Below are 15,525 nucleotides of genomic sequence, written 5' to 3' on the forward strand. Positions count from 1 at the left end.
TGACACAAAAGCTCTCTATGGTGTCAATGGGCCCGTGACTCACTTTCTCAACTCTAACGCATCTCAGTCTGCATGTAAGAAGCCGTCACTTATCTGCTGTTGAAAACACATTGCTCAGTCTCCTCAGAGACTCTCAAAAATTGCCAGTGCTGACTGTATTTCAAGTCATCGTGGCGGGGTATTGGGAAAAGTTTTCAATTAGCAATAATCACGCCTCAGTTGAACCTCATTGGCTATGATACTGCCACTGCGCAAAGCTAACCAAATCAGTGCCTGCCAACATCTGCCCTTCCTTGGAGGAGAAATTGACATTGAGGAGAGACACATAAGTGTCATCCAGTGGGCCGCTGAGCATTCTGGGACTTGGCATGTTAATGAGACAGGGACGATGCCTAAGTGGGCATTGTTTACCCACTGAATAGTGTTAGCATTTGAAAGAACTAAGGAGAATCTAAAGGGACAGGGCCCTAGATGTCAGATGCGTTTCTCCCACAGCAGTCCTGAAAGGCCACTGGGAGCGTATGTGTTTGAACAGCTATGCTGCTGAGAAAAGACCAAGGTGGAAGGATTTGGGGCCTTTGTTGAAAGTTCGCTAGATAACATGCCTGAACTGGAGCCCAGGTAAGCTGCCATAGACAAGGGTTGTTGGGAAACAGTTGGTCAAGCAATCACCTTCAGCCACCTTTATTTCTGGCAGATTCCAGGAGCCTAGAAAGGGGGAAGTTAGGGCATTTCATCTCTCTGAGCCAGTGAGCATTCCCGGCAGATGTGCATAAAGACTGCCCTATTGGCAGCTCAAAGGCCTCATAGGTAAGTGAAAGGCACCGCCCAAACAGGGACTTGAACCCTGGACCCTCAGATTAAAAGTCTGATGCTCTACCGACTGAGCTATCCGGGCTCTCAAAGCTCCTCCTCCATAGCGGTCCAAGCTGCTTGAATCTTGACATGTATGGTGGAAAAAGACCATTCAGCCAAGGGGACCGGGTGCCTGAAAGCACAAGTATTTGGCTTGCCCAGGCTGGCCAATCGTCCTCTCCCGTTTAATTTTCTAGGACAGGTTGAAGATAAAAGGGAGAATCTAACCTGCAACCATGCAGATAGGGTCCAGTCCGGTACAGGTGGAGAACGCCTAAAGTTTCTGCCTTAGTTTTACCTACAGTTCAATGCTCTTTGACCGGAAACAAGGGCCTTGCAAAAAGACACCGCCCGAAAGGCTTCCTTAACCCTGGACCAACACGCTTCCAGTATTCTTAATCAGTGACTGGGTTACAAATAAAGACAGTTCACCTTGAGCCTCATGTTGCCAGGTCCAGCAGAAGAAACCCAGGCAAAAAAACGAGGTAGAGTCCACTCTGGATTACAGGCAAGTGAAGAACGAGCGGCGCGTGCCAATCACTGATTGTTCTACCCAGGCTGCGTGATGACACAAAAGCTCTCTATGGTGTCAATGGGCCCGTGACTCACTTTCTCAACTCTAACGCATCTCAGTCTGCATGTAAGAAGCCGTCACTTATCTGCTGTTGAAAACACATTGCTCAGTCTCCTCAGAGACTCTCAAAAATTGCCAGTGCTGACTGTATTTCAAGTCATCGTGGCGGGGTATTGGGAAAAGTTTTCAATTAGCAATAATCACTCTATCGAAAAGCCAGTGGCGTGCAAAACACACCTCAAAAACTTCCACCCGGTGCCAAAAAAAAGTGCCCACACATAGAGAGTGAAACACAAAAACGTGCAACGGGTGTACAGAGTCCTCCACTAGGGAAGGACCTTACCCTGATCCCCCGGGGCGTTAGGCTCCAGACAGGGACTGAGGTACTCAGACAAAGGGTCCATCCGGCCGAAACCAGGCGGACCCCCACAACTGGAAGGACTGCCGAAGCAGACCAACCCAAGTACAGTGGGGCTCTCCCGAAGAGAGACCCCTCAAAGGAGAGGGCGAACCAAGCCAAAAGGCCTATGTCCACCCCCTCCCAAGACTTTCAGAGTAGGCCCGAGGACCCACACCCTACTCGCCACACAGTGACAAAACGTGTATACAAAGACAACCAAAAAAAAGACAAAAAGGTGACAAACAGGGGTAAAAGAAAGAGTGGGGAAGATAGTGAGATGGGAGAGTGAAAGTGGCCATTGTGCTATCCAATGGCCGGCCCTCCGGCCAGGCATAAAAATTTCCCCTGGTCCTGGCCAAAAGGCCCGGCCCAAGAGGCAGGTGCGAAAAACGTGTGTTGTGGTGAAGTGACCATGGTGCCATAAAATCAAGTGCTTTCACACCGTGACTATACGGCACCCCTGAACTGCCACTTCAGGGGCACATTCACCACTGGCTTTTCGAAAAAGCCCTGACCACCCAGCCCAGACCACAGCAGACCCCACCACAGACAGGAAGGATATGGAGATCAGGAAGCCGGAAAGAGCCCTTTACCATCAGGCTCTGCCGTCGCTCCCATCACTCCTCCTAATTACATTCGGGAAGTACTTGCCACTCCCTCCCCCCCTTGCAAGGCAGGAGTAAGCGTTCTCTCCCAAATAACTATCTGGAGCTAGATCCGCCCCAATCCAGGCCAGAAGGCCAGGGTCCCGACCCTCTGGTTCAGACCCCGTGGTTCTCCATCCCCATCAGAAGGCTTCCCTTTCGGCTACAAACCGCTCCAGGTCACCTTCACTCCAGCAGGTTTTGCATAGCAACCGCAATCCCATCTCTATTTCGCCATAGATCAGGGACGGAAGCAAGCGCCACCTCCTGGAAACTGATAAGAATAGATACTACACTTGATCTTCGCCAAAAGGCCAAGAAGCAATTAGCAATAATCACGCCTCAGTTGAACCTCATTGGCTATGATACTGCCACTGCGCAAAGCTAACCAAATCAGTGCCTGCCAACATCTGCCCTTCCTTGGAGGAGAAATTGACATTGAGGAGAGACACATAAGTGTCATCCAGTGGGCCGCTGAGCATTCTGGGACTTGGCATGTTAATGAGACAGGGACGATGCCTAAGTGGGCATTGTTTACCCACTGAATAGTGTTAGCATTTGAAAGAACTAAGGAGAATCTAAAGGGACAGGGCCCTAGATGTCAGATGCGTTTCTCCCACAGCAGTCCTGAAAGGCCACTGGGAGCGTATGTGTTTGAACAGCTATGCTGCTGAGAAAAGACCAAGGTGGAAGGATTTGGGGCCTTTGTTGAAAGTTCGCTAGATAACATGCCTGAACTGGAGCCCAGGTAAGCTGCCATAGACAAGGGTTGTTGGGAAACAGTTGGTCAAGCAATCACCTTCAGCCACCTTTATTTCTGGCAGATTCCAGGAGCCTAGAAAGGGGGAAGTTAGGGCATTTCATCTCTCTGAGCCAGTGAGCATTCCCGGCAGATGTGCATAAAGACTGCCCTATTGGCAGCTCAAAGGCCTCATAGGTAAGTGAAAGGCACCGCCCAAACAGGGACTTGAACCCTGGACCCTCAGATTAAAAGTCTGATGCTCTACCGACTGAGCTATCCGGGCTCTCAAAGCTCCTCCTCCATAGCGGTCCAAGCTGCTTGAATCTTGACATTTATGGTGGAAAAAGACCATTCAGCCAAGGGGACCGGGTGCCTGAAAGCACAAGTATTTGGCTTGCCCAGGCTGGCCAATCGTCCTCTCCCGTTTAATTTTCTAGGACAGGTTGAAGATAAAAGGGAGAATCTAACCTGCAACCATGCAGATAGGGTCCAGTCCGGTACAGGTGGAGAACGCCTAAAGTTTCTGCCTTAGTTTTACCTACAGTTCAATGCTCTTTGACCGGAAACAAGGGCCTTGCAAAAAGACACCGCCCGAAAGGCTTCCTTAACCCTGGACCAACACGCTTCCAGTATTCTTAATCAGTGACTGGGTTACAAATAAAGACAGTTCACCTTGAGCCTCATGTTGCCAGGTCCAGCAGAAGAAACCCAGGCAAAAAAACGAGGTAGAGTCCACTCTGGATTACAGGCAAGTGAAGAACGAGCGGCGCGTGCCAATCACTGATTGTTCTACCCAGGCTGCGTGATGACACAAAAGCTCTCTATGGTGTCAATGGGCCCGTGACTCACTTTCTCAACTCTAACGCATCTCAGTCTGCATGTAAGAAGCCGTCACTTATCTGCTGTTGAAAACACATTGCTCAGTCTCCTCAGAGACTCTCAAAAATTGCCAGTGCTGACTGTATTTCAAGTCATCGTGGCGGGGTATTGGGAAAAGTTTTCAATTAGCAATAATCACGCCTCAGTTGAACCTCATTGGCTATGATACTGCCACTGCGCAAAGCTAACCAAATCAGTGCCTGCCAACATCTGCCCTTCCTTGGAGGAGAAATTGACATTGAGGAGAGACACATAAGTGTCATCCAGTGGGCCGCTGAGCATTCTGGGACTTGGCATGTTAATGAGACAGGGACGATGCCTAAGTGGGCATTGTTTACCCACTGAATAGTGTTAGCATTTGAAAGAACAAAGGAGAATCTAAAGGGACAGGGCCCTAGATGTCAGATGCGCTTCTCCCACAGCAGTCCTGAAAGGCCACTGGGAGCGTATGTGTTTGAACAGCTATGCTGCTGAGAAAAGACCAAGGTGGAAGGATTTGGGGCCTTTGTTGAAAGTTCGCTAGATAACATGCCTGAACTGGAGCCCAGGTAAGCTGCCATAGACAAGGGTTGTTGGGAAACAGTTGGTCAAGCAATCACCTTCAGCCACCTTTATTTCTGGCAGATTCCAGGAAAGGGGGAAGTTAGGACATTTCATCTCTCTGAGCCAGTGAGCATTCCCGGCAGATGTGCATAAAGACTGCCCTATTGGCAGCTCAAAGGCCTCATAGGTAAGTGAAAGGCACCGCCCGAACAGGGACTTGAACCCTGGACCCTCAGATTAAAAGTCTGATGCTCTACCGACTGAGCTATCCGGGCTCTCAAAGCTCCTCCTCCATAGCGGTCCAAGCTGCTTGAATCTTGACATGTATGGTGGAAAAAGGCCATTCAGCCAAGGGGACCGGGTGCCTGAAAGCACAAGTATTTGGCTTGCCCAGGCTGGCCAATCGTCCTCTCCCGTTTAATTTTCTAGGACAGGTTGAAGATAAAAGGGAGAATCTAACCTGCAACCATGCAGATAGGGTCCAGTCCGGTACAGGTGGAGAACGCCTAAAGTTTCTGCCTTAGTTTTACCTACAGTTCAATGCTCTTTGACCGGAAACAAGGGCCTTGCAAAAAGACACCGCCCGAAAGGCTTCCTTAACCCTGGACCAACACGCTTCCAGTATTCTTAATCAGTGACTGGGTTACAAATAAAGACAGTTCACCTTGAGCCTCATGTTGCCAGGTCCAGCAGAAGAAACCCAGGCAAAAAAACGAGGTAGAGTCCACTCTGGATTACAGGCAAGTGAAGAACGAGCGGCGCGTGCCAATCACTGATTGTTCTACCCAGGCTGCGTGATGACACAAAAGCTCTCTATGGTGTCAATGGGCCCGTGACTCACTTTCTCAACTCTAACGCATCTCAGTCTGCATGTAAGAAGCCGTCACTTATCTGCTGTTGAAAACACATTGCTCAGTCTCCTCAGAGACTCTCAAAAATTGCCAGTGCTGACTGTATTTCAAGTCATCGTGGCGGGGTATTGGGAAAAGTTTTCAATTAGCAATAATCACGCCTCAGTTGAACCTCATTGGCTATGATACTGCCACTGCGCAAAGCTAACCAAATCAGTGCCTGCCAACATCTGCCCTTCCTTGGAGGAGAAATTGACATTGAGGAGAGACACATAAGTGTCATCCAGTGGGCCGCTGAGCATTCTGGGACTTGGCATGTTAATGAGACAGGGACGATGCCTAAGTGGGCATTGTTTACCCACTGAATAGTGTTAGCATTTGAAAGAACTAAGGAGAATCTAAAGGGACAGGGCCCTAGATGTCAGATGCGTTTCTCCCACAGCAGTCCTGAAAGGCCACTGGGAGCGTATGTGTTTGAACAGCTATGCTGCTGAGAAAAGACCAAGGTGGAAGGATTTGGGGCCTTTGTTGAAAGTTCGCTAGATAACATGCCTGAACTGGAGCCCAGGTAAGCTGCCATAGACAAGGGTTGTTGGGAAACAGTTGGTCAAGCAATCACCTTCAGCCACCTTTATTTCTGGCAGATTCCAGGAGCCTAGAAAGGGGGAAGTTAGGGCATTTCATCTCTCTGAGCCAGTGAGCATTCCCGGCAGATGTGCATAAAGACTGCCCTATTGGCAGCTCAAAGGCCTCATAGGTAAGTGAAAGGCACCACCCAAACAGGGACTTGAACCCTGGACCCTCAGATTAAAAGTCTGATGCTCTACCGACTGAGCTATCCGGGCTCTCAAAGCTCCTCCTCCATAGCGGTCCAAGCTGCTTGAATCTTGACATGTATGGTGGAAAAAGACCATTCAGCCAAGGGGACCGGGTGCCTGAAAGCACAAGTATTTGGCTTGCCCAGGCTGGCCAATCGTCCTCTCCCGTTTAATTTTCTAGGACAGGTTGAAGATAAAAGGGAGAATCTAACCTGCAACCATGCAGATAGGGTCCAGTCCGGTACAGGTGGAGAACGCCTAAAGTTTCTGCCTTAGTTTTACCTACAGTTCAATGCTCTTTGACCGGAAACAAGGGCCTTGCAAAAAGACACCGCCCGAAAGGCTTCCTTAACCCTGGACCAACACGCTTCCAGTATTCTTAATCAGTGACTGGGTTACAAATAAAGACAGTTCACCTTGAGCCTCATGTTGCCAGGTCCAGCAGAAGAAACCCAGGCAAAAAAACGAGGTAGAGTCCACTCTGGATTACAGGCAAGTGAAGAACGAGCGGCGCGTGCCAATCACTGATTGTTCTACCCAGGCTGCGTGATGACACAAAAGCTCTCTATGGTGTCAATGGGCCCGTGACTCACTTTCTCAACTCTAACGCATCTCAGTCTGCATGTAAGAAGCCGTCACTTATCTGCTGTTGAAAACACATTGCTCAGTCTCCTCAGAGACTCTCAAAAATTGCCAGTGCTGACTGTATTTCAAGTCATCGTGGCGGGGTATTGGGAAAAGTTTTCAATTAGCAATAATCACGCCTCAGTTGAACCTCATTGGCTATGATACTGCCACTGCGCAAAGCTAACCAAATCAGTGCCTGCCAACATCTGCCCTTCCTTGGAGGAGAAATTGACATTGAGGAGAGACACATAAGTGTCATCCAGTGGGCCGCTGAGCATTCTGGGACTTGGCATGTTAATGAGACAGGGACGATGCCTAAGTGGGCATTGTTTACCCACTGAATAGTGTTAGCATTTGAAAGAACTAAGGAGAATCTAAAGGGACAGGGCCCTAGATGTCAGATGCGTTTCTCCCACAGCAGTCCTGAAAGGCCACTGGGAGCGTATGTGTTTGAACAGCTATGCTGCTGAGAAAAGACCAAGGTGGAAGGATTTGGGGCCTTTGTTGAAAGTTCGCTAGATAACATGCCTGAACTGGAGCCCAGGTAAGCTGCCATAGACAAGGGTTGTTGGGAAACAGTTGGTCAAGCAATCACCTTCAGCCACCTTTATTTCTGGCAGATTCCAGGAAAGGGGGAAGTTAGGACATTTCATCTCTCTGAGCCAGTGAGCATTCCCGGCAGATGTGCATAAAGACTGCCCTATTGGCAGCTCAAAGGCCTCATAGGTAAGTGAAAGGCACCGCCCGAACAGGGACTTGAACCCTGGACCCTCAGATTAAAAGTCTGATGCTCTACCGACTGAGCTATCCGGGCTCTCAAAGCTCCTCCTCCATAGCGGTCCAAGCTGCTTGAATCTTGACATGTATGGTGGAAAAAGACCATTCAGCCAAGGGGACCGGGTGCCTGAAAGCACAAGTATTTGGCTTGCCCAGGCTGGCCAATCGTCCTCTCCCGTTTAATTTTCTAGGACAGGTTGAAGATAAAAGGGAGAATCTAACCTGCAACCATGCAGATAGGGTCCAGTCCGGTACAGGTGGAGAACGCCTAAAGTTTCTGCCTTAGTTTTACCTACAGTTCAATGCTCTTTGACCGGAAACAAGGGCCTTGCAAAAAGACACCGCCCGAAAGGCTTCCTTAACCCTGGACCAACACGCTTCCAGTATTCTTAATCAGTGACTGGGTTACAAATAAAGACAGTTCACCTTGAGCCTCATGTTGCCAGGTCCAGCAGAAGAAACCCAGGCAAAAAAACGAGGTAGAGTCCACTCTGGATTACAGGCAAATGAAGAACGAGCGGCGCGTGCCAATCACTGATTGTTCTACCCAGGCTGCGTGATGACACAAAAGCTCTCTATGGTGTCAATGGGCCCGTGACTCACTTTCTCAACTCTAACGCATCTCAGTCTGCATGTAAGAAGCCGTCACTTATCTGCTGTTGAAAACACATTGCTCAGTCTCCTCAGAGACTCTCAAAAATTGCCAGTGCTGACTGTATTTCAAGTCATCGTGGCGGGGTATTGGGAAAAGTTTTCAATTAGCAATAATCACGCCTCAGTTGAACCTCATTGGCTATGATACTGCCACTGCGCAAAGCTAACCAAATCAGTGCCTGCCAACATCTGCCCTTCCTTGGAGGAGAAATTGACATTGAGGAGAGACACATAAGTGTCATCCAGTGGGCCGCTGAGCATTCTGGGACTTGGCATGTTAATGAGACAGGGACGATGCCTAAGTGGGCATTGTTTACCCACTGAATAGTGTTAGCATTTGAAAGAACTAAGGAGAATCTAAAGGGACAGGGCCCTAGATGTCAGATGCGTTTCTCCCACAGCAGTCCTGAAAGGCCACTGGGAGCGTATGTGTTTGAACAGCTATGCTGCTGAGAAAAGACCAAGGTGGAAGGATTTGGGGCCTTTGTTGAAAGTTCGCTAGATAACATGCCTGAACTGGAGCCCAGGTAAGCTGCCATAGACAAGGGTTGTTGGGAAACAGTTGGTCAAGCAATCACCTTCAGCCACCTTTATTTCTGGCAGATTCCAGGAGCCTAGAAAGGGGGAAGTTAGGGCATTTCATCTCTCTGAGCCAGTGAGCATTCCCGGCAGATGTGCATAAAGACTGCCCTATTGGCAGCTCAAAGGCCTCATAGGTAAGTGAAAGGCACCGCCCGAACAGGGACTTGAACCCTGGACCCTCAGATTAAAAGTCTGATGCTCTACCGACTGAGCTATCCGGGCTCTCAAAGCTCCTCCTCCATAGCGGTCCAAGCTGCTTGAATCTTGACATGTATGGTGGAAAAAGACCATTCAGCCAAGGGGACCGGGTGCCTGAAAGCACAAGTATTTGGCTTGCCCAGGCTGGCCAATCGTCCTCTCCCGTTTAATTTTCTAGGACAGGTTGAAGATAAAAGGGAGAATCTAACCTGCAACCATGCAGATAGGGTCCAGTCCGGTACAGGTGGAGAACGCCTAAAGTTTCTGCCTTAGTTTTACCTACAGTTCAATGCTCTTTGACCGGAAACAAGGGCCTTGCAAAAAGACACCGCCCGAAAGGCTTCCTTAACCCTGGACCAACACGCTTCCAGTATTCTTAATCAGTGACTGGGTTACAAATAAAGACAGTTCACCTTGAGCCTCATGTTGCCAGGTCCAGCAGAAGAAACCCAGGCAAAAAAACGAGGTAGAGTCCACTCTGGATTACAGGCAAGTGAAGAACGAGCGGCGCGTGCCAATCACTGATTGTTCTACCCAGGCTGCGTGATGACACAAAAGCTCTCTATGGTGTCAATGGGCCCGTGACTCACTTTCTCAACTCTAACGCATCTCAGTCTGCATGTAAGAAGCCGTCACTTATCTGCTGTTGAAAACACATTGCTCAGTCTCCTCAGAGACTCTCAAAAATTGCCAGTGCTGACTGTATTTCAAGTCATCGTGGCGGGGTATTGGGAAAAGTTTTCAATTAGCAATAATCACTCTATCGAAAAGCCAGTGGCGTGCAAAACACACCTCAAAAACTTCCACCCGGTGCCAAAAAAAAGTGCCCACACATAGAGAGTGAAACACAAAAACGTGCAACGGGTGTACAGAGTCCTCCACTAGGGAAGGACCTTACCCTGATCCCCCGGGGCGTTAGGCTCCGGACAGGGACTGAGGTACTCAGACAAAGGGTCCATCTGGCCGAAACCAGGCGGACCCCCACAACTGGAAGGACTGCCGAAGCAGACCAACCCAAGTACAGTGGGGCTCTCCCGAAGAGAGACCCCTCAAAGGAGAGGGCGAACCAAGCCAAAAGGCCTATGTCCACCCCCTCCCAAGACTTTCAGAGTAGGCCCGAGGACCCACACCCTACTCGCCACACAGTGACAAAACGTGTATACAAAGACAACCAAAAAAAGACAAAAAGGTGACAAACAGGGGTAAAAGAAAGAGTGGGGAAGATAGTGAGATGGGAGAGTGAAAGTGGCCATTGTGCTATCCAATGGCCGGCCCTCCGGCCAGGCATAAAAATTTCCCCTGGTCCTGGCCAAAAGGCCCGGCCCAAGAGGCAGGTGCGAAAAACGTGTGTTGTGGTGAAGTGACCATGGTGCCATAAAATCAAGTGCTTTCACACCGTGACTATACGGCACCCCTGAACTGCCACTTCAGGGGCACATTCACCACTGGCTTTTCGAAAAAGCCCTGACCCACAGCCCAGACCACAGCAGCCCCCACCCCAGGCAGAAAGGTATGGAGTTCTGGAAGCTTGGAGAGAGCCCTTGCCATCAGGCTTCACCGTCGTTCCGTCCCTCCTACCTAATTACATTTGGGAAATACTGGCCGCTCCCCCGGTGGGAGCAAGGGGAGCCAGCGTTCTCTCCCAAATAACTGTCCAGAGCTAGAGCTGCCCCAATCCAGGCCAGAAGGCCAGGATCCCGACCCTCCGCCAAGACCGAATGGTTCTCCGTCCCCATCAGAAGGCTTCCCTTTCGGCTACAAACCGCTCCGGGTTACCTTCACTCCAGCAGGTTTTGCATAGCAACCGCAATCCCATCTCTATCTCGCCATAGATCAGGGACAGAAGCAAGCGCCACCTCCTGGAAACTGATAAGAACAGATACTAGATTTGATCTTAGCCAAAGGGCCGAGAAGCAATTAGCAATAATCACGCCTCAGTTGAACCTCATTGGCTATGATACTGCCACTGCGCAAAGCTAACCAAATCAGTGCCTGCCAACATCTGCCCTTCCTTGGAGGAGAAATTGACATTGAGGAGAGACACATAAGTGTCATCCAGTGGGCCGCTGAGCATTCTGGGACTTGGCATGTTAATGAGACAGGGACGATGCCTAAGTGGGCATTGTTTACCCACTGAATAGTGTTAGCATTTGAAAGAACTAAGGAGAATCTAAAGGGACAGGGCCCTAGATGTCAGATGCGTTTCTCCCACAGCAGTCCTGAAAGGCCACTGGGAGCGTATGTGTTTGAACAGCTATGCTGCTGAGAAAAGACCAAGGTGGAAGGATTTGGGGCCTTTGTTGAAAGTTCGCTAGATAACATGCCTGAACTGGAGCCCAGGTAAGCTGCCATAGACAAGGGTTGTTGGGAAACAGTTGGTCAAGCAATCACCTTCAGCCACCTTTATTCCTGGCAGATTCCAGGAGCCTAGAAAGGGGGAAGTTAGGACATTTCATCTCTCTGAGCCAGTGAGCATTCCCGGCAGATGTGCATAAAGACTGCCCTATTGGCAGCTCAAAGGCCTCATAGGTAAGTGAAAGGCACTGCCCGAACAGGGACTTGAACCCTGGACCCTCAGATTAAAAGTCTGATGCTCTACCGACTGAGCTATCCAGGCTCTCAAAGCTCATCCTCCATAGCGGTCCAAGCTGCTTGAATCTTGACATGTATGGTGGAAAAAGACCATTCAGCCAAGGGGACCGGGTGCCTGAAAGCACAAGTATTTGGCTTGCCCAGGCTGGCCAATCGTCCTCTCCCGTTTAATTTTCTAGGACAGGTTGAAGATAAAAGGGAGAATCTAACCTGCAACCATGCAGATAGGGTCCAGTCCGGTACAGGTGGAGAACGCCTAAAGTTTCTGCCTTAGTTTTACCTACAGTTCAATGCTCTTTGACCGGAAACAAGGGCCTTGCAAAAAGACACCGCCCGAAAGGCTTCCTTAACCCTGGACCAACACGCTTCCAGTATTCTTAATCAGTGACTGGGTTACAAATAAAGACAGTTCACCTTGAGCCTCATGTTGCCAGGTCCAGCAGAAGAAACCCAGGCAAAAAAACGAGGTAGAGTCCACTCTGGATTACAGGCAAGTGAAGAACGAGCGGCGCGTGCCAATCACTGATTGTTCTACCCAGGCTGCGTGATGACACAAAAGCTCTCTATGGTGTCAATGGGCCCGTGACTCACTTTCTCAACTCTAACGCATCTCAGTCTGCATGTAAGAAGCCGTCACTTATCTGCTGTTGAAAACACATTGCTCAGTCTCCTCAGAGACTCTCAAAAATTGCCAGTGCTGACTGTATTTCAAGTCATCGTGGCGGGGTATTGGGAAAAGTTTTCAATTAGCAATAATCACGCCTCAGTTGAACCTCATTGGCTATGATACTGCCACTGCGCAAAGCTAACCGAATCAGTGCCTGCCAACATCTGCCCTTCCTTGGAGGAGAAATTGACATTGAGGAGAGACACATAAGTGTCATCCAGTGGGCCGCTGAGCATTCTGGGACTTGGCATGTTAATGAGACAGGGACGATGCCTAAGTGGGCATTGTTTACCCACTGAATAGTGTTAGCATTTGAAAGAACTAAGGAGAATCTAAAGGGACAGGGCCCTAGATGTCAGATGCGTTTCTCCCACAGCAGTCCTGAAAGGCCACTGGGAGCGTATGTGTTTGAACAGCTATGCTGCTGAGAAAAGACCAAGGTGGAAGGATTTGGGGCCTTTGTTGAAAGTTCGCTAGATAACATGCCTGAACTGGAGCCCAGGTAAGCTGCCATAGACAAGGGTTGTTGGGAAACAGTTGGTCAAGCAATCACCTTCAGCCACCTTTATTTCTGGCAGATTCCAGGAGCCTAGAAAGGGGGAAGTTAGGGCATTTCATCTCTCTGAGCCAGTGAGCATTCCCGGCAGATGTGCATAAAGACTGCCCTATTGGCAGCTCAAAGGCCTCATAGGTAAGTGAAAGGCACCGCCCAAACAGGGACTTGAACCCTGGACCCTCAGATTAAAAGTCTGATGCTCTACCGACTGAGCTATCCGGGCTCTCAAAGCTCCTCCTCCATAGCGGTCCAAGCTGCTTGAATCTTGACATGTATGGTGGAAAAAGACCATTCAGCCAAGGGGACCGGGTGCCTGAAAGCACAAGTATTTGGCTTGCCCAGGCTGGCCAATCGTCCTCTCCCGTTTAATTTTCTAGGACAGGTTGAAGATAAAAGGGAGAATCTAACCTGCAACCATGCAGATAGGGTCCAGTCCGGTACAGGTGGAGAACGCCTAAAGTTTCTGCCTTAGTTTTACCTACAGTTCAATGCTCTTTGACCGGAAACAAGGGCCTTGCAAAAAGACACCGCCCGAAAGGCTTCCTTAACCCTGGACCAACACGCTTCCAGTATTCTTAATCAGTGACTGGGTTACAAATAAAGACAGTTCACCTTGAGCCTCATGTTGCCAGGTCCAGCAGAAGAAACCCAGGCAAAAAAACGAGGTAGAGTCCACTCTGGATTACAGGCAAGTGAAGAACGAGCGGCGCGTGCCAATCACTGATTGTTCTACCCAGGCTGCGTGATGACACAAAAGCTCTCTATGGTGTCAATGGGCCCGTGACTCACTTTCTCAACTCTAACGCATCTCAGTCTGCATGTAAGAAGCCGTCACTTATCTGCTGTTGAAAACACATTGCTCAGTCTCCTCAGAGACTCTCAAAAATTGCCAGTGCTGACTGTATTTCAAGTCATCGTGGCGGGGTATTGGGAAAAGTTTTCAATTAGCAATAATCACGCCTCAGTTGAACCTCATTGGCTATGATACTGCCACTGCGCAAAGCTAACCGAATCAGTGCCTGCCAACATCTGCCCTTCCTTGGAGGAGAAATTGACATTGAGGAGAGACACATAAGTGTCATCCAGTGGGCCGCTGAGCATTCTGGGACTTGGCATGTTAATGAGACAGGGACGATGCCTAAGTGGGCATTGTTTACCCACTGAATAGTGTTAGCATTTGAAAGAACTAAGGAGAATCTAAAGGGACAGGGCCCTAGATGTCAGATGCGTTTCTCCCACAGCAGTCCTGAAAGGCCACTGGGAGCGTATGTGTTTGAACAGCTATGCTGCTGAGAAAAGACCAAGGTGGAAGGATTTGGGGCCTTTGTTGAAAGTTCGCTAGATAACATGCCTGAACTGGAGCCCAGGTAAGCTGCCATAGACAAGGGTTGTTGGGAAACAGTTGGTCAAGCAATCACCTTCAGCCACCTTTATTTCTGGCAGATTCCAGGAGCCTAGAAAGGGGGAAGTTAGGGCATTTCATCTCTCTGAGCCAGTGAGCATTCCCGGCAGATGTGCATAAAGACTGCCCTATTGGCAGCTCAAAGGCCTCATAGGTAAGTGAAAGGCACCGCCCAAACAGGGACTTGAACCCTGGACCCTCAGATTAAAAGTCTGATGCTCTACCGACTGAGCTATCCGGGCTCTCAAAGCTCCTCCTCCATAGCGGTCCAAGCTGCTTGAATCTTGACATGTATGGTGGAAAAAGACCATTCAGCCAAGGGGACCGGGTGCCTGAAAGCACAAGTATTTGGCTTGCCCAGGCTGGCCAATCGTCCTCTCCCGTTTAATTTTCTAGGACAGGTTGAAGATAAAAGGGAGAATCTAACCTGCAACCATGCAGATAGGGTCCAGTCCGGTACAGGTGGAGAACGCCTAAAGTTTCTGCCTTAGTTTTACCTACAGTTCAATGCTCTTTGACCGGAAACAAGGGCCTTGCAAAAAGACACCGCCCGAAAGGCTTCCTTAACCCTGGACCAACACGCTTTCAGTATTCTTAATCAGTGACTGGGTTACAAATAAAGACAGTTCACCTTGAGCCTCATGTTGCCAGGTCCAGCAGAAGAAACCCAGGCAAAAAAACGAGGTAGAGTCCACTCTGGATTACAGGCAAGTGAAGAACGAGCGGCGCGTGCCAATCACTGATTGTTCTACCCAGGCTGCGTGATGACACAAAAGCTCTCTATGGTGTCAATGGGCCCGTGACTCACTTTCTCAACTCTAACGCATCTCAGTCTGCATGTAAGAAGCCGTCACTTATCTGCTGTTGAAAACACATTGCTCAGTCTCCTCAGAGACTCTCAAAAATTGCCAGTGCTGACTGTATTTCAAGTCATCGTGGCGGGGTATTGGGAAAAGTTTTCAATTAGCAATAATCACTCTATCGAAAAGCCAGTGGCGTGCAAAACACACCTCAAAAACTTCCACCCGGTGCCAAAAAAAAGTGCCCACACATAGAGAGTGAAACACAAAAACGTGCAACGGGTGTACAGAGTCCTCCACTAGGGAAGGACCTTACCCTGATCCCCCGGGGCGTTAGGCTCCAGACAGGGACTGAGGTACTCAG

General features: G+C 49.4%; 7 non-coding genes and 5 pseudogenes across 7 annotated transcripts; all 12 read right to left on the reverse strand.

The window, feature by feature from the left end:
* Positions 1 to 118: 118 nt before the first annotated feature.
* Positions 119 to 259, reverse strand: LOC141135147 (U4 spliceosomal RNA). The gene has a single exon (XR_012243437.1). It is a non-coding gene; the product is annotated as a U4 spliceosomal RNA (small nuclear RNA).
* A 1,280-nt stretch (positions 260 to 1,539) lies between these two features.
* Positions 1,540 to 1,661, reverse strand: LOC141135628 (U4 spliceosomal RNA; annotated as a pseudogene).
* A 1,133-nt stretch (positions 1,662 to 2,794) lies between these two features.
* On the reverse strand, positions 2,795 to 2,859 carry LOC141135361 (U4 spliceosomal RNA; annotated as a pseudogene).
* A 1,280-nt stretch (positions 2,860 to 4,139) lies between these two features.
* Positions 4,140 to 4,280, reverse strand: LOC141135148 (U4 spliceosomal RNA). The gene has a single exon (XR_012243438.1). It is a non-coding gene; the product is annotated as a U4 spliceosomal RNA (small nuclear RNA).
* A 1,273-nt stretch (positions 4,281 to 5,553) lies between these two features.
* Positions 5,554 to 5,694, reverse strand: LOC141135149 (U4 spliceosomal RNA). The gene has a single exon (XR_012243439.1). It is a non-coding gene; the product is annotated as a U4 spliceosomal RNA (small nuclear RNA).
* Positions 5,695 to 6,974: 1,280 nt separating this feature from the next.
* Positions 6,975 to 7,115, reverse strand: LOC141135150 (U4 spliceosomal RNA). Its single transcript, XR_012243440.1, has one exon. It is a non-coding gene; the product is annotated as a U4 spliceosomal RNA (small nuclear RNA).
* A 1,273-nt stretch (positions 7,116 to 8,388) lies between these two features.
* Positions 8,389 to 8,529, reverse strand: LOC141135151 (U4 spliceosomal RNA). Its single transcript, XR_012243441.1, has one exon. It is a non-coding gene; the product is annotated as a U4 spliceosomal RNA (small nuclear RNA).
* A 1,280-nt stretch (positions 8,530 to 9,809) lies between these two features.
* On the reverse strand, positions 9,810 to 9,931 carry LOC141135629 (U4 spliceosomal RNA; annotated as a pseudogene).
* A 1,126-nt stretch (positions 9,932 to 11,057) lies between these two features.
* LOC141135428 (U4 spliceosomal RNA) lies at positions 11,058 to 11,122 on the reverse strand (annotated as a pseudogene).
* Positions 11,123 to 12,402: 1,280 nt separating this feature from the next.
* On the reverse strand, positions 12,403 to 12,543 carry LOC141135153 (U4 spliceosomal RNA). The gene has a single exon (XR_012243442.1). It is a non-coding gene; the product is annotated as a U4 spliceosomal RNA (small nuclear RNA).
* A 1,280-nt stretch (positions 12,544 to 13,823) lies between these two features.
* On the reverse strand, positions 13,824 to 13,964 carry LOC141135154 (U4 spliceosomal RNA). Its single transcript, XR_012243443.1, has one exon. It is a non-coding gene; the product is annotated as a U4 spliceosomal RNA (small nuclear RNA).
* Positions 13,965 to 15,244: 1,280 nt separating this feature from the next.
* On the reverse strand, positions 15,245 to 15,366 carry LOC141135630 (U4 spliceosomal RNA; annotated as a pseudogene).
* Between the last annotated feature and the right edge of the window lie 159 nt (positions 15,367 to 15,525).

The sequence above is a fragment of the Aquarana catesbeiana genome, linkage group LG03 (genome assembly GCF_042186555.1).
Source record: "Aquarana catesbeiana isolate 2022-GZ linkage group LG03, ASM4218655v1, whole genome shotgun sequence".
Lineage (NCBI taxonomy): Eukaryota > Metazoa > Chordata > Amphibia > Anura > Ranidae > Aquarana > Aquarana catesbeiana.